This window comes from Rattus norvegicus, chromosome 2 (assembly GCF_036323735.1).
Source record: "Rattus norvegicus strain BN/NHsdMcwi chromosome 2, GRCr8, whole genome shotgun sequence".
Taxonomy (NCBI): domain Eukaryota; kingdom Metazoa; phylum Chordata; class Mammalia; order Rodentia; family Muridae; genus Rattus; species Rattus norvegicus.
The window spans coordinates 151,866,320-151,890,092 of NC_086020.1; the positions used below are offsets into that span (position 1 = coordinate 151,866,320).

General features: G+C 41.4%; 1 protein-coding gene and 1 long non-coding RNA gene across 5 annotated transcripts in view; both read left to right on the forward strand.

The window, feature by feature from the left end:
- Positions 1 to 23,175, forward strand: part of LOC120100836 (uncharacterized) — a 28,622-nt gene extending 5,447 nt beyond the window's left edge. The window contains exon 2 of the long non-coding RNA XR_005500988.2: positions 142 to 23,175. This is a non-coding gene — a long non-coding RNA (uncharacterized LOC120100836). The remainder of the gene's footprint in view (positions 1 to 141) is intronic.
- The window catches only part of Kcnab1 (potassium voltage-gated channel subfamily A regulatory beta subunit 1), a 466,662-nt gene that overhangs the window by 419,345 nt on the left and 23,544 nt on the right, over positions 1 to 23,773 (forward strand). The window lies entirely within an intron of this gene.

Here is a 23,773-nt window from a genome sequence, read left to right on the forward strand (position 1 = left end):
AAACACTCAAGTTAATAAAAAAAAAAAAAAAGAATGTTAAAAAAAATAAAAAAATAAAGGAGGAGTGAAGCATTCAAAAAAAAAAAAGAAATACTCAAGTTAATAAAAAAAAGAAAGAAAGAAAGAAAAAAAATCCAGGAGGAAGGTGTTAAAGTCCATAGCTCCATGTCTAACACCCAAGGGGTATGGCATCATCTGAGCCCCAGTGCACTTGAGCAGCCCACCTCTGTGTTGCCCAGAATACACATATTCTCACTCCTGAGCTGGATCCACTCATTTACTACAAATCTTCTAAACCGGCATCCTATTCTGGTGTCTCTAATCCCACTCTGGAGTCTACTTCACACTTCTAACTTCATGAATAGCCTTCTCAGAGGCTTCCTATAGGAAGTTTACTCCCTACACAGATGTGCATGCACACACACACACACACACACACACAGAGAGAGAGAGAGAGAGAGAGAGAGAGAGAGAGAGAGAGAGAGAAACATGGCCTCCCAGGCTTTTTTAAAAAATCTTGCAATCGTGTAATTCTTGTGTCCCTGGTGCCTGAAAAGCCGATTTCATGTGTATTATCCCAAGTTCTGCTCGAGTCTGCAAAGTAAACAGGCCCCTTTAGACCATGGTTGAGTACTTTGAAGCTGAATGAAAAAGAAAAAAACAAAAAAACAAAAATCAAAAAAACAAAAATCAAAAAAACAAAAATAAAAAAAAACACTTCCCTGGGCAGCCTGCTTACTTCAAAGATCCCTGGCTATTCTCTCTTTTCAGGCATCTTTTCAAAAGTTTGCACTCTTTATACCCTCAAGGCTTCAATGGGTGAGATCTTGCCAACAAGACATCTTTCTATGTCCCTTGTGGAAATTTTTTTTGTTTTTTGGTTTTTGGTTTTCGGTTTTGGGTTGTTTTTGTTGTTTGTTTGTTTGTTTGTTTATGCACTAATTTCTTTAACAGTTCTGACCTCTTTTGTCTGTTTGATTTGTCTGCAACTTTGAATGCATCTATGTCAAACTATGTTTTCAGGCCAAATTAAATAGGTTTTTTTTTTACATCATCCTGTTCCACATTTGATCTTGACTCTTACTGTAAACCTGACTCAAGGCAGCCAACAAGACCCACACTGCAGCATGAATGTTATTCCATCTTAAAATATTTCCCCACCAAACGAACTAATTGATTACTTTTGAATTCATCCTTACAGAACAGTAGTAACTAAAGCCAAAAAAGAGAAGTCAGCAATGTGAAGGTCAGGTTCATGCCGCAGTCTGCGATGGGTCTGCTCCCTGCAGCAGTATTTCAGCCAGGAAGACAGAACTCAACAGATAGCTTCAAATGCAGGCTTTGGCAGCAATCACACTCAGGCAGGTTACTGCCCCTGCTCAGGCTCAGCTCCTCACTTGAAAATAGAGGTAAAATGCAAAGCACCATGGGTATGAGCTAATAGTGTGGGTTCACGACCTCCCTCCTCTGAGCCAAGGCAAAGCAGCTTAAGCCTTATTTGTGGAATGTACCATATAATGTACATATACCTTTCTTCTCAGAGGTAACTATGGGAGATGCCCAAGGCCTTGAAATTATGCACGGTGAAGACCCAGTGAAGGCCAAGCTACAGGGCTAAACAATGTCTGTGAGGTCATGAAGGGATCAAGCCAGAGGAAGTGATATAATTTTCTTATAAGCTATTTGTTTTCTCCTTGGAATATTGTTCTGTGTTAATTCAATCATAGATTTTCCAGGCCTCAGCCTAAAAGATGGTCTTGTGCCTGCAGCTATTTTCAAAGATATCTACAAAAAAAAAAAAAAAAAATCAACTCATCCTCAGTTTGGTACTTGCTGACTACCCACCATGTGCCCAGCACTTTTCTGAGCACCTAGGAGAAGTAGAAGTTAATAAACCTGACAGAAATATTGCCCTTATAAGTTACATTCCTGCTCGCTGTGCAGACAATATCTAAGAAAGTTGGGGGTTGGGGAGATGGCTCTGTGGATAAGAGCAGGCGCTACACAAGCACAGGGACCTGAGTTCAAGTCCCCAGCAACCACATAAAAATCAGCCAAGCATGGCCACACATGCCTGTAATTCTTCTCTTGGAGAAGAGACGGGCAGTTCTCAGGAGCAGGGCAGTCTGATCAAATTGAGGAAGATTGAGTTCAGTGAGAAACCCTATCTCAAAAGAACAACACAGGGAGACTGGCAGAACAGGATACCAGATGCCCTCCTCACACACATGCATATGCACACTTTTAGATACCACATACATGTAAATAAATAATAAATGAATATAATACTTGGATCACATAATTTATCAAACCAATTAAAACAAGGCACAAGAGAAAATGGGGAACTGGTAGGGACGGCTAAAACAATGAGGATTGAAACATGTGGAAAGACCCAGATTACCAAATCTTAGGGTACACAGAGGTTCTAGGAGCTGGTCTCTCTCTGCCACTTTGGGATTCCCCAGAGTGATGTGGTTAAAAGGGATCAGATCTGAGATTTGAAAAATATCACCTAGCAGAAAGTACCTGGTTTAATAATACTCTTAGAGTTTGAAAAAAACAAAACAACAATAACAAAAACAGGGACAAGTCCAGCTGGCCATTACTGCCGATCACCAGTTGACCAGATGCACAAGGACTATGTTCATGTTTTATACAATGTACGGTCAAGGCCAGTATAGGGGCCAAATTGAAGATTTTATTATGCCTTCTCATGTTTCATTTATATACATATTTCAAAAATACATGTGGGAGACTAGAGAGACAACTCAGTGTGTTAAGAGTGTGCTGCTCTCACAGAAGACTCTGTTCAATTCCCAGCATTCACGTTGTGGCTTACAACCATCGGTCACTCTAGTTCCAGGGAGTTCTGGTCTCTGTGAGTGCCAGCTATACACGTACCAGATGCACATATATATGTGCAGACAAAACACTCATGTACATAAAATAACTTTAAAAATTAAAACACAGAGATGTGTTATGAATCCCCTAAGTTACCAGTTCTTCCTCTCTATGTCTTGGCTGCTTCTGCAGTAGTTACTGATCCTATCATGGTTGGTAAAATCTGCCTATGTTCACAAGCTTCTTCTTTTCCCCCATTTATTTCCTTGTTTGTTTCTCTCACTTCCTGCAGAGAATTGAAAGATATCAAGTAAAGCAGCAGAGTTTAAGGTACAAAGCTCCCATGCTAAACTGTCATACTGCCTCACAAGGAGTCCCCAAGACCTGGTGAAAAATGCCCCAGAGTTAGGAGAGGCCCAAGAAAGTCTGCTCACAGTTCACTAAGGTCATACCTGCCAGAAACAGGGTCCTGGTTAGCAATGTTAACCTAGATTGAGAAAGGGGCGTCAGAAGAATTACAGGATACTGATATGGATATCAGTAGGATACACACACACACACACACACACACACACACACACACACACACGATAGAGCTGACTCTAAAGAAAACCACTTCCTAAAATCCAGTTTTTAGTTATACAGTGCTTTGGTTGGAATCCAATTATAGACTGAATTCCCAATTTATAAAATCCTGGTGGGAATGGGTGATCTTGGGAAAGAACATAAATATCCTCTATACAACTTCCTGTGTTTTCTTTCCCATTTCTATCTTTTTTTTTTTCTCTCCATTTTCAATCAGTTGTGAATTCGGCCCCTACTAGTAGACTCAGATAAAGAAACAAAGTGGGACATAGGTCTTCTCTAGGTTGTAGACCCCACCAGGTTTGGGTTTTTTTGTTTTTTGGGTTTTTGGGGTTTTTGGTTGGTTGTTTTGGGGGTGTTTTTGTTTTTGTTTCTGTTTTGCCTCCACTTTTTTCCTTAAACTGTTTTCCATTACAAAGATAGGGAGAAGTGGGGTGATGAGGAGAGAAGGAAGGGGGCAGGGAGAGAGAGAGAGAGAGAGAGAGAGAGAGAGAGAATGCTTTTGCTCTCCCCAGCTGTCAGATGAAGACAGCTGCTTAGAATTTTATTGGTGACTCACGTGCACTTCCTTCTGTGAGCTGTCAGCTCTCTGAAAGACATCTAGAGATGTGACATGATTTAACTCAATATTCTAAGGACATGTTGGCTGACTCTCAGAGGAATCCAATCCTATAGGTTCCTTGTTGCTCCACAGCAGATCTGTAAGGGCATGCATAGGACCTGGAGCCGGGCATCACCCACACTAGCTCTCTACCTGCATAGGCGGGGCTGCAGAACTTAGCAGCTCTTAGCAGCAGCATCTCTGAGGGCTTCACAGCATGCATGTTTAATGGAGAAAGCACAGCCACCTGTAGGGTTGAGCGAGTACTTCACAGTCTCCTTACTCTGTACAAAAAGAACCAGGGAGTACGTGGTTTTGTTAAAGTCCTGGATATTTATAGGTGCGCTGAGAAAATACAATTAGAGGACTTTGGTGCCAGTGTGTGGACTGGGATGAGCTGGTTAGACCTCCTCCTCTGATTCTTATGTATAAAACAGGAAGAATGGGAAAGTCACATTCTCTTTCCAACAACCATGTGACAAAGAATTGTGTTTAAGTGGAAATAGCTCATAAATATTTCAAGGTGCTTATTGTTACATACTCTTCTACTTTTAGAATTTTATATGAATAAGATGAAGACAGAGTTTCAGTTAGGTCCTAAAACACAATCAAAATATCAGAAGGAGGTGACAAAGCACTTCTACAATCAAAGCTGGTTCCATGACTTCTTTTCTTCCTCCAACTTTTTGAGAAAATTAAAAATTACAGAAAAACAGAAGAATGGGCAATTGATATTCTTCATCTTCATGTTCCAACTGCTTTAAGTTCTGTCTGCTCTCGTTCAGTGAACATTTCACCCATAAGTACTTTCTCCATTATCTCCTGATTAAAAGCAGTCCTCATATGACCATGACACAGTCAGCATATGCAAGACCTTCCAACACATTTCCATAATCTAACACTCAAGGCTCACTCCTATTTCTTCCAGTGCCCTTTATGGATTTGTAGGGGGTTTTTTGTTTTGTTTTTCTCTGAAAAGAAGTTGGGAACACAATTTGGCTGAAAACCCCCATAGTGAGTGATAGGGATGCAGCTGAGTGTGGAGTACTTGACTTTGCATGCATTCGACCCAGTTTCTATCCCTGGCACTAAAGAGAGAAGGAAAATGAAGATTCCTACAGTGTTGTACAGGATGTTCTGTTGTGGCTAGTCAATCTCTTTTCATTTAAAATGATTTCTCCATCCCATTTTCGCTTTAGTGACCTTGACCTACAGGCAAATCTCCTGCAATTTGTTTAGGAGAACATCTCCCTATCAGTATATCTGATCTGGTCTCATAGATCGAGTTAAGCACTTTTAGTAAAAACACTTCACAGATCTCTCCAAGGATGGAGAAGAGCCACTGTGCCCCCCCTATTGTTCAGTTTTAAGGTGAGTCTTGCAGGGTGAAACCTGACAGGCATTCCCCACAGGGGCCATATCTTTGACTTTAGTAAATAACCTTAGTGGGTCTCTAAGTGCTGTGAAGAGCTGAGAGCCCATAGCCTCTCCAGTTGTACAATTTGTTGCAGAGGAGCTGAGAGACAGTGAAATCCTGATTCCATCTACAACTGAAATCAGTCTATAAAATGAGTTTTCCTTTTGCCCCTCCACTCAGTTCCATGAATCTGAAGCTCACTCTAGTGTAAGAATATGAACACTGAGAGAGCAAGAGAAGGGAAACATTGAGAAGGGTAATACTGAGAAACCTGTGCTGTGAGCTCCATCTACCTCAGCAGGGGTTTCTTTCTGGAAATTTTCAGGACCCCTGGAGTTGCTTTGCTTTGCTTCCTTCCTTCCTTCCTTCCTTCCTTCTTTCCTTCCTTCCTTTCTTTCCTTCTTTCTTTCTTTCTTTCTCTTTTCTGACTAAGTTATTTACATCTTGAGTGCAGCTTCCCCTCCCTCCTCTCCTCTCAGTCCCCCTCTCTGACTTCACTGTCCCCTCATCTACCCCTCCTCCCCTTCTCCTCAGAAAAGGAGAGACCTCCCACAAATACAACCAGCCTAGGCACATCAAGTTGCAATAAGACAAGTGCATCTTCTTCTATTGATGCTAGATGAGGCAGCCCAGCTAGGGGGAAGGGATCCAAAGACAGCAAAAGAGTCAGATGCAGCCCCTGCTCCTGCTGTTAGGGGTCCCACATAAAGACCAAGCTGTACAACAGGTAACATGTGCAGAGGGCCTAGGCCCATCCCATGTGAGCTCTCTGGTTGACGATTCAGTCTCTGTGAGTACCCATGACCCAGGTTAGTTGATGCTGTAGGGTTTCTTGTGGTGACCTTGACCCCTCTGCCTCCTTGAATCCTTCCACCCCTTCTTCCACAGGATTCCTCAAGCTCCACTTAATGTTTGTCTGTGGGTCTCTGCATCTGTTTCCTTCAGTTGCTGGGTGAAGCTTCTCTGATAACAGTTATACTAGGCTACTGTCTGAAAATATAGTAGAATATCATTAATAGTGTCAGGGGTAGGCTCCCTCCCCTGGCATGGGTCTCAAACAGGGCCAATCATTGGTTGGCTCTTCCCGCCATGTTTTACCCCTGAACATCTTATAGGCAGGACAAATTGTGGGTCTACAGTTTTATGGCTAGGTTGGTGTCCCAATTCCTCCACTGGAATCTTGCCTGGTTACAGGAGATGACCAGTTCAGGCTCCATATCTCCTACTGCTAGGAATCTTAGCTAGAGTCACCCTCATAGATGCCTGGAAGTTTCCATTGTCCTTGGTTTCTAGCTGGTCTCAGAGATGCCCATCCCAAATCCAATCGTCTCAACCAGTAATCTGTCCCTCCATCCTTCTATGGCTGAGGAACACAGTGACCTGGGACCTGACTTTTGCCTGGAAAATCTACAAGTGGAGTGTTAGACTGACTATCTGCCTTGATAGCACAGCTAGCTGAGTGCTGCCCTCCTGTGGACAGCAGAGTGCCCAGGTGAAGTGTTCTGTGTTAGCTGAAACCTCTTAGAGGGCATCTAGAATTGGGGCCAATGATGGGAGGGGTTCAAAGACTAGAGAAATAGAGAAACCCACCACACCCTAAACTATCCTATTGTTTCAGGCTATTCAGGCTCCAGGTGGGGAAAGAGAGAATTCTAACTATTGATTGAAACCTATAAAGAATGTGTTTAGTACTTAAAATTATCTTTGAAATGCCTAACCATGGGCAGAAGAGCTATGGGACGAGCATGAGATTTCAGTGGGGCTGATAGAATAAAGGACCAACAACTATGCAAATATAAGGCTGAGTGATTGCATCCCAATCATGCTTGCCCACATATTTCATATGTTTTAAAACTATCTGACTTAAATGACCTTCCATTAGTTGCAGAAAACATGTTTACTTCAAAATAAAATACTATGACATCCAATATAATTGGAGTATAGAAAAGTGCTACGCGCCTTAAGATTCAAATTTCTATAAATTATAGAATTAGGTGTTTGGCTACCTTCCAAAATGTATACATTGCAAGTAGGTATTCTTTGTACCCTCTCATTACATCCCAAAGACCCTCCTTAGGCATCTGAAGGCTCTAGGGAGTAATTGTCAATGTTCAGGGCCTGGAGGACATGATATGCCATAAAACCTTAAGCTGAAACATACCCATCCTTTCTGATGTACCTCTGTGCTAAGGTTTACTTTTAGAAAGGAAGGCTGTGAGGCTGACTGGCTTCAGTTGACCCAATCATACAAAAATATTGAAAATTAAACAAGGATACTTTTGAACTTTTAAAAATTCGAACATAAACGACCATATGTTACTTTCATGTGAAAACCAGATTGTGGGTTTTAAGGACCAGCAGATGGGAGGGATTTGTGCAGAGCAGTGGAAAGTGTCACCAACATTGTTATTTACTTGGAAATATGGAACATGTTACATTGCTGGTTTTGAGACTGGAAAAGCATTGTTACAGAACAAATTCAATCTCCAACTATAGAGGAGTGTTTTCATATAATGAGACAAAGAAAATACAGTATGACAAGAATTCACATAAAACAAAACAGAAGGGAAAATGGAACTATTAAAACAAAGAAAATCTTAAGAAAAGAAGGATGAAATTCTGTTTTACCTTTCCATTTCCTTAATCCCTTCCTGAGAAAAATAAAATTGACCAGAGCTTTTCTCAAAACACTGACAGGATACATTTTAAACAATGTCACCATATGAAACTCAGAGTAGCCCAAATCAGAAGATAGGAGAGAGTACAGCACCTGTGTCCAAAGCCGGCTTTCCACTTGTTCATACACACCAAGCACAGATAAGCTATTCAAAACAGAAGAAAGCCACATCCCTGTGTGACACATTTAATCTAAGAGAGGAGGTAAGAAGCAAGAAGTATAGCATTAAAAAGTTTAGTAAGTAGCCAGACAAAGGGGAATACTCTGGAAGAAAGAAAACAAGCGTGTTATTAGGACAGCAATGCTTACAAAGCTGCTAATGACCACAGGGAGATGAGATTTGAGTATGACTTGAAGGGGTCATATGATTAGCTGAGAGAGGGATAGATTGTTTCTTCCTGAAGAACAGTATAAGGGTCCTGGGATGAGAGCTGCCCGTCTTGTTTGAGGACATCAGGGGGCTGCAGCAGAATAACTAGTGAAAATGTAGGGATGAGAGAAAGATGATGGAGCCACATCCCTTGAGCCCTCTGAATTTTCAATCACGAAGTAATATGAGGTGGGTTGCATTTCAAAAGGATCCCTCCACCTGAATTACTGTTGTGAATTATTGTTGATGCAAATGTACCATCAGGGAACAATCTTAAGAAATGGCCACCACAACCTAGGTGAGATGCTCATGGTTAGATGGGGTGTTAGCCAGTGACATGCAATGAGGTTTGAGCTTGGACCACATTAGAATAAGATGGGTTCTTTATATGACAAGAGGAGTAGAACATAAATGACTGTAAGGTTTAGGCTTGAATCACTGGGAGAACAGAGATGCTCTAAACTTTAGGTAGTTCTCACCTTCCTAATGCTACAACCCTTTAATACATTTCCTCATGTGGTGACCCCCAACCATGAAAGTATCCCATTACTACTTCGCAATTGTAATTTCGCTCCTGTTCTGAATTGTAATGTACATATCTTTGGAGATAAGAAGTTTACCAAGGAGGTCACAACCCACATGTTGAGAAACACTGCTCTAAACAGATTTGGAGATTCCACATGTTGATAGGATAGGGAAAGGTTGGGTTTATCATCCTGAGTTGGGAATGTTCATTTGATAGTCAAATAGAGATGCTAAAGTTGGACCCTGAGTCTGACACTTGGGAGCTAGGCCTGACATGGAAAGAGGTAGATTTGGTAGTTGTCTGCATATGAATGGAGTTTCAACATCTTAAGACTTGATAGATACAATTACAGTTAGAGTAAAATAAGTAGAAATGGACATAGAATGAAATGACTAAGGACTGAGTTCTAAAGTTCTCCAATATTAGCTAGTTTAGAGGAAGGTGAGAAGAGTGTGGTATCTGATAGAGGAGTGCATTGACTGCTGCTAAAGGTCAGGTGAGATGGACAAAGAATTGTCTACCATCATCAGCCTAGTGGAGATCTCTAACTCACATAGCAAGTGAAAATGGAAGTCAAGAGCCACTTAATCCTTATTTATGGCTTTCTTACTTGCAAAAAAGTGGGGAAACTGCATTTAGAATACCAACGTATATGTTTACACATCATCCTAAAGATAAAGATCCAACCAACAGAAGACAATGAGCAGAAACAGAAACTTTGTTGGTGATGAAAATTGCAGATACCTGAAAACCTGGAGCACTATACATTAAAGTAGAAAAGGAATGCATTTAGGTGGGTGGGTGAGTGGTTAGTTGGTCTGTTTTTGGTTCGTTCATTGGTTGGTTGGTTGGTTGGTTAGTTGGTTAGTTTGGCTAGTTGACTGGTTGGCTGGTTTGTTGTTGGTTAGCTGATTTGTTGACTGTCTGACTGCTTGGTTGGTTGGTCGGTTGGCATGCCCACAGAAGAGAATGTAAACGGTACGCATGATACAATGCTTAAGGTACTAAGGAGAAACAATGCTTCAAAGATGTCATATTCTAGAGAAAAGATAGATTAAGAGGACAAGTCTACAGTCAAGGTCCTGCCCTTCCCCATTAATGAATGAAGCCAGGTCCACTAACTAGAAATTCTATGTATATATACTTAAAACTCCAAGTCCATTCTATTACTCACATTCAAATCAGCAACAACCAAGTCTTACATATCATCTTCGTGAAAAAAAAAAAAAGAAACTATATTTCTTTGAAGAAAAGTAATTATCCCAGGAAAAATTCTAACAATAATAACATTAAAGAAAAAATTAACAAAAGAATTTCAAGCGTATAAATTATGCCTACAGTGAATTACACTAATTGAAAAGCGTTGTTCAAACACAATTTCAAAATTTTTGTTCTTAAACAAGAACAGAAGACTTGTGATCACTTGCCATGCAAGACGGTCTCCACCTGGGGCTAGAGAGATGGTTCAGCAACTAAGAACACTGTTGGTCTTACAGAGGACCAGAGTTCAGTCACCAGCACCCATATGGTACATCCAGCATGCTTTTCTGGCCTGCATGGGGACCTGAACAGACACACACACACACACACACACACACACACACACACACACACTCACAAAAGTTCTTAGAAGTTAAAAATAAAATGGCTAAGATTATTTTAGTTAATAAAGATGTTAAATATTTAGTTGAAATGTTCTAGAAAATGTGAAGAAGAAAAACATACAAAAAGAGAAGTGAAAATGTAAGATTATTAATGTTCTATCCAGGAGATCCAATAGCTTCTCAAAGCAAGGCTATCTAGAAAGAAAAAATAAAACTGAGAATTTGTCATGACCATCATGACCATTTCTGGATCTGAGTATCACAATTCTCCAGGCTGGAAATGCCCACTGAAGACCTAGCACAATATCAGAGAGACTCAGCAAGACCGGTATTGAGAAAGCATCCTAAATACCCTGAGGTTTAACACATATGACTGGGAGGATCAGAACTGCCTAGGCAAAACTCAATAGCAACATTGCAGGCAGGATCAACAAAGCTTTGAACACTAGGACATGACAAGTAACTTGCCCACCACAGGTGAAGAAATAAATCATTTGGACTTTCTGTCCCTCAAACACAGTTTCTCAGAAACTATTGGAAAATGTGCTCAAGGAAATGAGGGAACAAAACCACAGAAAGGAAGCCACAGGACTCAACTCACTGGAAGAGATTTTCCCAGATGCCTGTGGGAAGGGGCCAGAATAAAGGCTGTGCAGTAGGACACATGTGGCTTCTGGGGAGCAAGTTGCCAACAAAGCAGGAAGTAATGGAATTCCTTACAAACTTCACCATGTTGAAAGAAAGTTAAGACTTAGCTATACCTCCAAGGCCAGCTAATGAAGAGCTAGTTAACAAGAGGAGGGAAATCATAGTAGACCTCTTTGGTAGGCGTAGAAACAAGTACTTAGTCATAAAAATGAAAACACAATACATCGTATCTAAATTTTACTTGTTCCAACTTTTACTATTTTTAATAAATATTATTAGATCAGATAAGATGTTTAATTTAAGACTTTTGTACTTATATTCATAAAAACATGAACCTGTAATTGTCTTTTTTTGTTATCTTTGTTTGGCCTTACAGGTTATTCAGTTCTTGCTTCTCTTATAGGGCCAACATACTCTACAAATAGTTAATATTTAACTCATGCCAACTGCCTATAATAACCTTGCTGGAAATTTTAAATGATAAAAGTAGGGTGTACTGTAAAGATAAAACAAGACTGAGCAGATCCTGGTGCAGTACCACATAATGACTACCTGAGAAGTCATAACTCTGTGATCCAATCCGAAATAAATCTAGTGGCACAATCCTCCAATGAAACTCCCAACAGAGGCATTGTCCTTAGCTTGAAGACAGCGGGCTTGGTGGTGGTTGTGGCTAGGAGCACAGAGAGGCCTTCAAAGAGAGATTAGGCTTTGGCTCTGTAGGTGAAGTCCTTCTCCATGGCTCCTGGTGACAGATCTTGGTTAAAAGACACAGTCAATGGTTCTAAATAGTTTAATGTCATGGTGGAAAGGGAATGTGTAAAGTCATACCTCACTTCTCAGGGCAGGCCTGAGATTAAATACCTTTTGCAGGGAGGAATGTCTCAGAAGGGAAGTTAGTCAGCTAATCCCTCCAGGCTTCTAGGTACCTCATTAGCATGTAGAACTGTGATCACTTCTCTTTTCCTATTGTCTTGGTCTAAGGTGTTAAGGATGCCTCGTCTACATGTAGAAGGGCTTGGGTCGTTGCCCTTACTTGGCTGAAAGCCACAAATCACTCTGTGAGGGGAACTGCAGCTATGTGACAGGGACCTATCGCCAGGAGCAGGTGAAGCTCCTACCATCCCTTCAGGGTCTCTGAGGCTTCTAGCCTTTACCAGGCTTCCTCTCACAGTCCAGTGCCCCACAATTAGCAATATCTAAAATAATAGAGGTATATGAGGGGAAGCCAACAAGCAATGTCTCAAAAAAAAAAAAAAAAACAGTCAAAAACTAGTTGAGAAATACAGAAATTAACACCAGAGAAACATCTATCTATAAGAAATATCATATATCAGATATCATTCTGGGATATAAAAAATAAGTTCAAGAAACTGAGGCTTTTGTTATAATCCTTTTAAACATTAACTCTTTAAACAATGTACATGTATAACTTTGAAAAAAAAAAAGAAGACTGAAACAACTCAAAGAGGATAAGAGTGTCCATAACTATAAGTGGTCAGTATTAAATGACTGTGACTGTCAAAATCCAATCACAGCCTTGGGGATTAGAAACAGAGTCAATCCTAGTTGTCTTATCCCTTACTCCATGATCAGCTACCACCAGCTAGGGAACAGATACTCAAAACACAAGCCTGTGGGCTATGGGGAACATTCATAGTGAAACCAGAGTATTTCACACTGGCTCCAAACGGCTAACAGCTATCTCATAAGGTAATGTGGACTTAGTTCATTCCCAGAGTCCTCAGTGTCTTAGACTAACACTTTCAAAATTCTAAGTTAGTCTTTACTGAGATTCAAGGTAGTCTCTTAACTAGGAACTCCTTAAAAATTAAAATGAATATTATCAATTCTAACAGCATTAACTAATGATTGATGATTAACATTACTTTTCCAACAGACTATGGCATAGATTAAGCATTTCCAAGAAGGAGAAATAGGAGGATAACAAAGAACGATTGGACAAACCTTCTGTACATCTGTGTCCAGCATCTAGGACACATGGTAGTATGATAAGAGCTCCAACAGCCCACTCCCGTGCCCTGGCATTTGCAGCCCACGTGTTCTCTGACTCTATTTATTGCCTGCAGCTTCCCTCTGCAGATATCCCACATTCCTGGCATCTCCCCACTCCTGTGATTTCCAGTGCAACTTAGGTTTCACTCTCATAGCTTCATGGGCTACCCTCACGGGGCCTTCCTGAGAGGAATCCAACCCTGCAGCACACTGGCCTCACAGGCTCTCCTTCAGATTCTCTGTCTAAGGATGCATGATGGCATCACTGTTCGGGTCTGTGTGCCTACAAAACCAAGACCACATGCACTACATCAAGATCTACACATAGCCTGGGCCCTAGTCAGTCCTCCTTGCCCATGGCTGCACTAACTTCTGAATCCTTATGCAACTGAACCCAGGAAAACACTTCCCTTGGCAATTCCATGCAAGTGGGGTGCCCTAGTAACGCTCTCGTCTCAAAGTTTACAGTCATACACCCCAGAGCCTTTGGGGGGAGGCACTAACTGATTCACTATTGTACCAATGAAAAGGGCTTGGCTTCATTGAAAAAACACATTTTTTAAAAATTACTTTTTAAAAAAAATGATTTATTCTTTGACAATTTCATGTACCCCAATCTGCCCCCTCTCAATTTTCCCAGAATTGATTCTTTAATATATGCAAAGTGTTTAGAACATTGCCAGAAACACCGTGAGTGCTACTTAAGTATGAACTATTATTTTTAACACCCCAGGTGATAAAGGATCCTTACATTAATGCAAAGTAGTCTCACAAAATCTGGAATGGAGATGTGCACGTGTTCAGGACGTAAAAAACTCAGTCGAACTGATCCCTGGGCAAGGAGTGTTTGTGTGCATCACAGGAGAGCGAATGCAGGGGTTGGGGGTGGAGTAAACAAACCAGAGTAAACAGGAGACATTATTCCTCTGTGTCAATCTTACTCAAGAGTTTATAAAAAGAAAAACATTATCGTTTTAAATTTATATTATGGCAATAGAAAGCTTGCATACACGTTTGTGATCAAGCCCAAGCTGTCTAAATAGTGGGTTTTTGGCTGTTTTAGTGGATTGTGGAGCAGAAGTACTGCCTTATCATTAAAACCTTCCCTATACTCTCCCTTAGCAATGGATCCTGAGAGCTACAATGACAGAAACTGACATCACTGAGTGAGGGGTGGAGAAGGCCCCCACAAATAGGAAGGGAAGCCCCAAAGAAAGTCTATATGTAAGCAGACACTATGTAGAACGGTGAACCCGGGCAAGCAACACAGCACAGGGCACTGCAGGGCAGGCCCACGGGGGCCAGCTATGTTAGGCATCTTCTCATCACGGAATACCTGAAACGATCTCAAAGGAGAAAGGCTTGGCTTGGGTCCCCGGTTTCAGAGCTTGTAGCCCATCACGTCAGAAGGACATGGAAGGAGAAAGCTTCCTGTAGTAGCCAGGAAGAGGTGAGAGAACCAAGAGGAAGAGTCCAGAACAAAACTCTATACTCAAAGACTGTACAGCTGCTTCCTCCAGCCAGGTTCACCTTCAACATCTCCCCAGCTATTCCATTTCTGATCCATGACTGAACTAACCCATTGACGAAGGCAGGGCACTCCCGACTCAGTCACTTTCCAAAGCCCTGCCTCTAAATACATACTTTGTTGAAGACCAAAGCCACTGATGCGGGAAACTTTTGTCCCCTTCATACTGAAACCACCGGCCAATCTCATAAGAGCTTCTCCACCGCAAGCTTCCCAGCCGTCCTGGGTGCAGCCTCATGTTTTCACAGATACAGCTGTGAGTGCTTTGTTAAAAAACATTAGATGGTTAGCAACTCTTCTTTACCAGGCAGTTTAACTGATGAGAAGCTGAGAAAATTATTCTGCTCCACCACTGCAAATTTAAAAGTTGCCTTTTGGTTACCAGATACCTGGCAGTCATAGATAAGTATGGGAGAGCCAAAATGCACCAGAGGCAGCCAGGGGCAGCCTGAGATGTAAGGGAAGCAAGCTTTTAATGTCATTAAGATGAAGAGAGCTTCTCCTTCCAGACATCTCCCACGGCAGGACCAAAGAGACAGCTAGCCTAGACTATTAAAAGGACAATAAAGACTGCTTCCTTTGGATCATTAAACTGGATTGGCCAGGAGAAAAATCTCATTAGGGTTGATATTTTTCCCACTCTGATCAATCTCTGCCAAGTTGTTTACTTTACTCTTTGATCCACGGGATAGCTCGCCTTTTAAAATATAGTTAAAAGCCTGTCCCCAGAACAGATGCACAGACAGTTATGGAATAGAAGGCTCCAGACAGGATAACAGAACAAGAAGCTATGTGTCAAGATTCTACCTCCATCTCATCTGTCTGACCCATGAGGATGGCATTCAAATGACTCAAATGACTTAAAACATCGGACATTAAAGCCTTGAGCCAGTTAGCGGTAATGAAATGACAGGTGTTGCCAATTATAGAACTAAGTGTCATGCAGCACTGGGGGAGATGGCTAAATTTATTTTCAGCAGCTCAAAGGATGTTTGGAAAAGTATTTTGCCCAATACATCTCCTTCTGACGTGCCCAAGGGCCTATTTCTTCAGTCGATTCAGATATTTGCTGTCACTCTGTGTCTCAAAGAATATAATCAAAACGGTGGGCATGAAACACAAATGCAAGGGAGGAGACACGGATAGGGTGTGTCGCTTCACGTCTCTGAGCATGGAGGTTAAAGGGAAAATGTACGACTAGCAGAAATGAACCTTCATCTTTCTGTGCCTTGATTTCTTCAAACACAAAATGAGATTATGGCACTACCACTCACCGTGTGACTGTCCCTCGGGGAATGTGAAGAGACATCTATTTACCCCAGATAACACACTAATGGCAGAACAAAGACACTCAAGTCTAGCTTGGGGAACCAGTGAGTTGACTGGGTCACTAACAGGAACATAAGTAGTGATTTACTCACAGGAGCATGGGTAATTCAAAAGCAGCTGCATCTCAGAAAAGTACATCCCATCATAAGTGACAACTCACGACAGCTAAATCCCTGGAATTCTCTTTCCAACTTGCAAGCAGCTCTGCTGAAGAGGCTCCTTCACCCCAGCAACCATTTGCTACTTATATGGACTTGGACCACGGTGTCACCAGTATTGTAACTACTGGGGCTTCCTAAGCCATACAAGTTTCATGAACTTCCTGAGCTTTGTAGTTTATTAGCTGCTAGAGTCTTCTGAGCTTCCTTCCTTCTACCTGGAGGTAATATTTCAATTCAGAGGAAATATCTTCAAGACATTACCTCATAGAACTACAAAAGAAACCCATAAATGCAGTAATATTGAGGAAACTCCCAGCACATAGTCTAGCATATAACCAACAACCAATAAAGTCAGCTCCCTCTGTGTTCCTCTGCTGCCCTGCGACCTAGATACCCACCTGCCTGGAGTGTCCAATAATACTCAATCCAAAGCTTGTGGGAATTGTTGATTATCTGCCCTGTAGCCACACTGCCTTCTTGGTATACGGGTTTTCATTCAGTGTATTCCCTGTCCCTGAGACTGACTTGCAAGCCTCCTCTTCCCTGACTGGTCCTCAGTTACAGGGTAGGTTATGAGCCAATCTCCCTGCCATTCCCATTTTTCCAAGTCATTAGTTCATGTCACTGAAGCGGCCCACTCAGAGGGCATCTCAGAGTTTTACGTAGAACCATGAGCCAAAGGGTGACGCTGAATACGTTCATGCACAATACCCTCGGATGCTATAGGGGGTATATTAATGCCACAAGAGGAACACCTTAAAGAGAGCAGGGAGCTTGAGGTAAAGGTTAGCCCTTGGTAGCTTGACAGAAGAACCATCCAGTGACAAGCATGAATAAATACCTTTTCGTTTTAAAGACATTCAACTGAGTTTTTGATAGCCTAACTTCCATAGAATATACATAGAATATTCATAGAATAAAAACCCCTAATCAATACACCAAGAGGATAGAGATATCCTTATTTCTTAGTAAGGAAAGCTACAACTCAAAGCTCAAAAAGGTTAGAATTAAAAAGAAAAATCCTAGTAATTCTTAACAACATCGTCCTGAGATATTTTCAATAATATACTTAAATGTGAATTAATAACTTCCATGTGTTTCTGTGTGGCTGATTATGGCTATTGTGAAACACCAGAATGACCTTATATCATTTTTCTGATATACACGAAGAGGAGATACAAGAGACAGACATACAAGAGAAGGTCTTGATATACAAGAGATAGAAAGATAGAGACATATAGCTATTCTGAAATAATCATAGATTGGTTCTGTGAAATAAACATACATAGCCATTTAACTTTCTTATTTCTTTCTTTATACCTTTATAGATTATTCATTCTGGTCCATTCCTTTGGAAAACTGTCAGGTTATTCAAACTCAGATGTTCATAGCAAATTAACTGTTATTCAGTGATAAGCGACTGAGAATACCAGCTTTGAGAATGTATAAGGTCAGAAATTATCTTGACCACATTTTCTGATAGGATTTGAGGTACTTAAGAGAGCATATACCAATACACTAGCATGAGCCACAGTGTCTGAAGCCCCAGAAGAAATGATAGCCTTCCATCCAGGCAAACACGCCCTGGGGCAAGTCCTTCCATGGCGTCTTTTGACTTCTAATATACACAGACTAATTCTCTCAGCAGAGAATGCTAGTGTTAGAGAAACAAAACTTAATAGATGAGCCTCCCTGATAAACTTCTATGCCCCTTTTCAGTGCTGTTTTCCTCTATCAGTTTCTAGCTTTCTATATAGATATAGATGATTAGACAGAGACAAGATAGATAAACAGAGACAGAGACAGAGGTAGAGGACCCAGGTAAAGAAGGGAGCCCGAGAACCCAGAGAACCCAGTAGACTTATTTGGGAAATGACTGAGAGCAGTTGACCATATAAAGATGATGCCAGGTTTAGAAGACAGACTGGAAATATATACCAGGACCATGAACAGGAAGGCTTAAGGGCTTAAATGCCAATTCTACTACATTAGATCTATTCCAGCCAAATTTGCCATTCAAAATTAATATGATAAACAAATTAAGCATTTATAAGAAAACTAAGGTCGAAGAAGAGTCTAAATGACTCCTGAAGATGGGTAAGTGGAAGAGAAGGACCTGATGTTATGTTTTAGATGCCAAAGCCTCTCACAGGCTCATGTGTTTCAACAAGTGGTCCACAGCTGATATCCCTCATGCAGGAAGTCACAGAACCCTTTTAAGTTGGGGCCTACCTAGAGGAATTGGGTCTCTAGGAGGTATGCTTGAGGCTCCAGTCCCCTAATCTTTCTAATCTGCCTAGATACACAGGCAAGCTATTGTTAACACAGCCACAAGCTGCTCCCAACACCATGCCTCTCATGTGATGGTGGCTGGCCCCTCTCATCATGAGCCAAGTAAGCCATTCCTGCCTTATATTTGTTGTCAGATATCTGATCACAGCAATGAGGTAGGTAAGTGCTGTAGGGGCCCTGCCAGGTCTCAGCACTCACCATAAAGCCTCAGTAAGTCCTCACAGGAGGAACGAGCTGCAGAATGCAGGGTGACTCTCCCTCTCCCCTCATCTGGACATCTGAAATCCATAATGCTCCAAAATCCAAAACTTTTGGGATGGTGGACTCAAATCCCCCAATTCAAAAATGTGCAGTTTGAAACACCGAGATGTAAACATTCCAGTGAGGGATACTCAACCCATGCCGGACACAGACGTTAGTGAGCATAAAACTTGACTCATAGCAATATGGCCTAGTAGATAAATAAGAAACCGTGAGACAAGGACTAGGCCTGTCCAACTTGTGTCTGGAGGCCACATGTAATCCCAGGAGAGCTAGGACATATTTATAGATGACAAAGCACACTGTCAGAAAGATAGACATCTGTCACACTACTCAGTAACTGAACATGGGCTGGACCCTCCACATCAATCACTAATCAAAAAAAAAAAAAATGCCCCACAGACTTGCCTATAGGCCAACCTGATGGAGGCATTTTTACAATTGAAGTTCCCTCTTCCCAGATCATCCTTCCCTTGTCTCAAACTGAAAAGAAACAAAAGAAAGGAGAAAATGACTATTTTTGTGGTAAGAAGAAATAAATGAAACTAGGTCTTTGTTTTATACCATCCATACACTAAAATAAATTATAGGTCAGAAGCATGACAAGTGTAAAACTTTAAATTTTTAGAAGAAGAAAAACCACCTCTTTTCATGTTTCAATACTTTCCTTTTGTCAGGGGACACCCTAGATCAGGGGGAGGCCTGGTGTCCTAGTTTTCTTCCTACTGCTAGGATTACATCATGACCAAAAGCAACTTGGGGAGGAAAGAGGTTCCAATCCATCACTGAGGAAAGGCAGGACAGGAACCTCGAGGCAGGAACTGAAACTGAGACCATGGAGGAACATGGCTTATTGGCTTGTTCAGTTTGCTTTCCTATACAGCTCTGGACCATTTGCCCAGGAATGGGTCTGTCCTCAGCAGGCTGGTTCCTCCACACCAAAAAAAAAAAAAAAAAAAAAAAAGGCTTCACAGATTTCTCTGCAGAACAATGTGACTGATGCAGGTGTTTTCTCAACTGAAACTCCCTCTTCCCAGAAGACCCTAGCTTGTCTCAAGTCAACAAAAACCCTAACCAGCACAGCGATGTTCAAACTATGGAAGTTCTTTTATGACAGGTTGACTTCATTAACACTGCTAGAGGAAATCCTAGGATTTGTAGAGAAACACCCTTAACCTACAGAATAGAGAACTCATGGCTCCAGAGATAGACCACTCACCTAGGAAAAACTTCACCATCCAGGACTTTACGTTCACATAGGCTTCTCTCCTTCATTTTATTTATCCATTGCCTTGCTCCCAACAAATTTTAATTAATTGGAATTTGTTCCATTGTTCACTGATCCTAAAGAATTTGACATCCTAAGTAACAGCCCTGCCCCTGACCCTTATCAAGGACACTCTCTCCCTTCTATTGGGACAAGACATGACTCTTTACTTACTACCAGTTAGTGTTAAGCAAATGTGGAAATTATAGTCAATAACTTGAAATCACCAGGTTTTATTAGAAAATTGTCAGCTATTTAAGCTTGTATTGATGGGGAAATTGTAACTTTTGGAGAGTACCAGCAAACAAGTCTAGATGAGAAGTTGGAAAGAGCAGATGCAAGCATAGCATTATTACAGGGAAGCATCAGTCAAGAGGAGAATTCAAAGACAAGAAAGCCATGATTTGTGACGGGAGATATGGCACAGTAACTGTGGTTCCAGGGGATTCGATGCTCTTTACTGTCCTGCAGGGTACCAGGCACTTGTGTGATGCATACACATCACACATATGCAGACAAATATGCATAAAAACTTCTTTAAAAAAAAAAAGAACAAAAGCTAGTGAGCTCTGCCTTTGCCTCAAGTGTTCCCTGGAGTAAAATGGGAAGTCACTTTCTTGCTAGGGTTAAAGAGCAGGTGTCCAGAGAAGGAAGAAATACTAGACGTCCACAGCTTCACAGAGCCTCCTTCTGGAGAAGGGTATGCCAGGAAGGAGCAGAGTTCCCAGGGAGACCTGTGTCTGTCCAGAGACGTCACAGCACAGTCAGCATCTTTCTTCTTCTTTTTTTTTTTCATGTGGAACAGTTTAATGAGAGGATGAGATAAGAAGAGATGAGAGAGGGGGAGAGGGGAGGAGAGAGAGGGGGAGGGGAAGGGAGGGAGGAGGAGAGGAGAGAAGAGGAGAGAAGAAGAGTAGAAGAGAAGAGAAGAGAAGAAGAGTAGAACAGGAGAGGAGAGGAGTAAAGGCCGGCCATGAGCATGTGGAGGGAAGATGGGGAGGGGAATGGGGAGAGAAGGGACAAAGGGGGAGAGGGTAAGGGCAAGGGAGAACAAGAACAAGAAAGTAGCATCTTTCTTCAAGGAGCTTTTCTTAGACGCAAGTTTCACAAATAGGAATATAAGGTCCTAGGATTTCACTAAGTTTGAACTTCTGTGATAATTACAGAGCAGGGATGGCCTACCAGGAGGTAGGTTAAACACCCCTAATCCATCAGGCAGCTGTGGTGGCACATGGCTTTAATTCCAGAATTGGGGAGTTAGATGCACAGAAAGAGTTCCAAGACAGCCAGGGCTACATAGAGAACCCCTGTCCCAGAAAGACACAAGAAAAAAAATTCTCTAATTCAAACATTTAAAATCAGAAATGTTTTGAAATCCAAACATTTCAGCACTGACATAACACCATAAAAGGAAAATTCCACATCCACACCTAACCTCCTGTGGTGGGTCACAGTAAAAGTATAGGTACACTTCAAACACTAACATATAAAATATATATGTGTATATATATAGTTTTATATAAAGTAAACCAGGTGTGGTGGTGCACACTTTCAACCCCGGCACACACAGTAGGCAGAGACAGGTAGATTTCTGAATGGGAGGTCAGTCTGGTTTACAGAGGGAGTGTCGGGACATCCAGAACTACATAAAGAACCCTATCTCCATAAATAAATACGTAAATAAATAAACAAGCATACATATAATAGGAATTACCGTTATCTATGTATATGAGTTATATATGAGTCATAAATGAATTTTGCCATGTCAAGGCCATATATACATGTGTATATATAGACACACACACACACACACACACACACACACACACACACACACACTCTCACACCCCTCCAGAACATCAAGGCTGCACACTGGAACCCTGCCAAAGTGACTTTGCTTTTCTGCATCCCTGGTTCTGCATCGGTAAAATGAGGGTAAAATATTACTGACTTAAATAGTCATTACAAAGATTACACACCGCTTAATTATTATCAGTCTGTTCTACACCGAAGCGAGGTCTAGATAGGAGGCCAAGGTTAGGGTCTCCTGAATCCTGTGTGTGCCCTGCAAGGTGGAGCCAGATTCTCCTAGGTCAACCAACAGCTCTTATGCTGGTAGTTGGGGCCGGTGCTGGGCACACCTTGCTCTACTTCTGAGCAGGTTCCAATCCTGTGAGAAAGGCCAGCCTTCTCGTTCCAAGCTGTGAGCTGAGGGGCAGAGGCATCTCTGCAGTCCAGAAGATGATAAACTCATACAAATCCAAGGAGAAATCTCAAGGAAACCACAAGCATTGGCTTCTGGAGTTTAACAAGAAAACAGAGAAAAAAAAACAACTGGTTTGAAGTTAAAACTGTGTCCAGTTCTAGATTTACATTTTCTGTCTGTGTTCCTAACAACTCTAATGAAAACTAGTTCTTCCACTTCTGCAAGGGTCAGTCTCTCCCTAAGCCTTGCCTCTTTTCTTTAAAATCATACTTTATTTTATTTATAGCAATACAACTTACATTTGCATTAACACTTTAATATAATGATTTAAGGTAGTTTTTTTTTTTAATCTATGGGAGGGGTAACCGAAGAGGCCAGAGGAGGACGTCAGACTCTCTACGACTAGAGTAACAACAGTTGGAAGTTGCCACATGAGTGGTGGGATCTGAACCTGGGTCTTCTACAAGAGCAACAAGTGGTTTTAACCACTGAGCCATTTCTCTAGCCCCAAGACTTTGTATATTTTTTAAAGAAGTAAGATTTTAAGGTACTCAAATTTAAAGACTGTGAGACTTTTAAAGGTACACTATGTCTATATTGTTAAATAATTTTTTAATTTTTTTAAATTTACTTTTAACTTTTTCACTTTACATTCTGCTCATTGCCCCTCCTAGTCACCCCTTAAGGTAGTTTTAAATGGAAGGGAAACTACAGGCTATAAAATCCCTCTCCCAAAACACTTGTTTTAAAAATTCATTTTTCTAAGTAGGTTGATGGAACAGCTATAGCCAGTGACTGCTGCTTGGGCCTACTTCCTACTCCACTAATAGTCCATGGAATTAAAAAGAAAGCGCTGACTTCCACATCCACTGCCTCAAAGGATTAACTCATGCTGGATTATGTTAGAATGCAAAATGACTCTTGCTACTTCCATACATAAAAAAGTTAAATTCACACATCCAGCACATAAAGCACAGTCCTGAGACCAGTTACAAATAGAAACACATAGTTTTCTGTCCTCTTTCATGATTCCTGTTCTCCTGCCTGTATCCTCTCCTTCCTCCTCACCCATTACCCCGTCTTGGTTTTTTGGCTTTAAACTCCCTCAGATGCATAGTCTCCCTCAGACACACATCTTGGCCTATAATGTATAATGCATATATATAAAGAGGTATAACTCTGAGAAAAAGTTGAAAATTTCAGAAAAAAAAAATTGAACCCTTGCCTCTTATAGAAGTGCTTCTGACAGAGGGAGAGAGACCTGGGTGGGAGAGGGGAGGGGGAAGGGAAAAGGGGAACAAGCTCAGGGATGGGGGTGGGGAGGACAGGAAAGAAGTCCAGAGGGTCAGGAGAATTAATGAGAATATGCAGCCCCAAGGGGTGGGAGATGGGGAGACCCTCCAGAAAGTACCAGAGACCCAGGAGGTGAGAGACTCCCAGGACA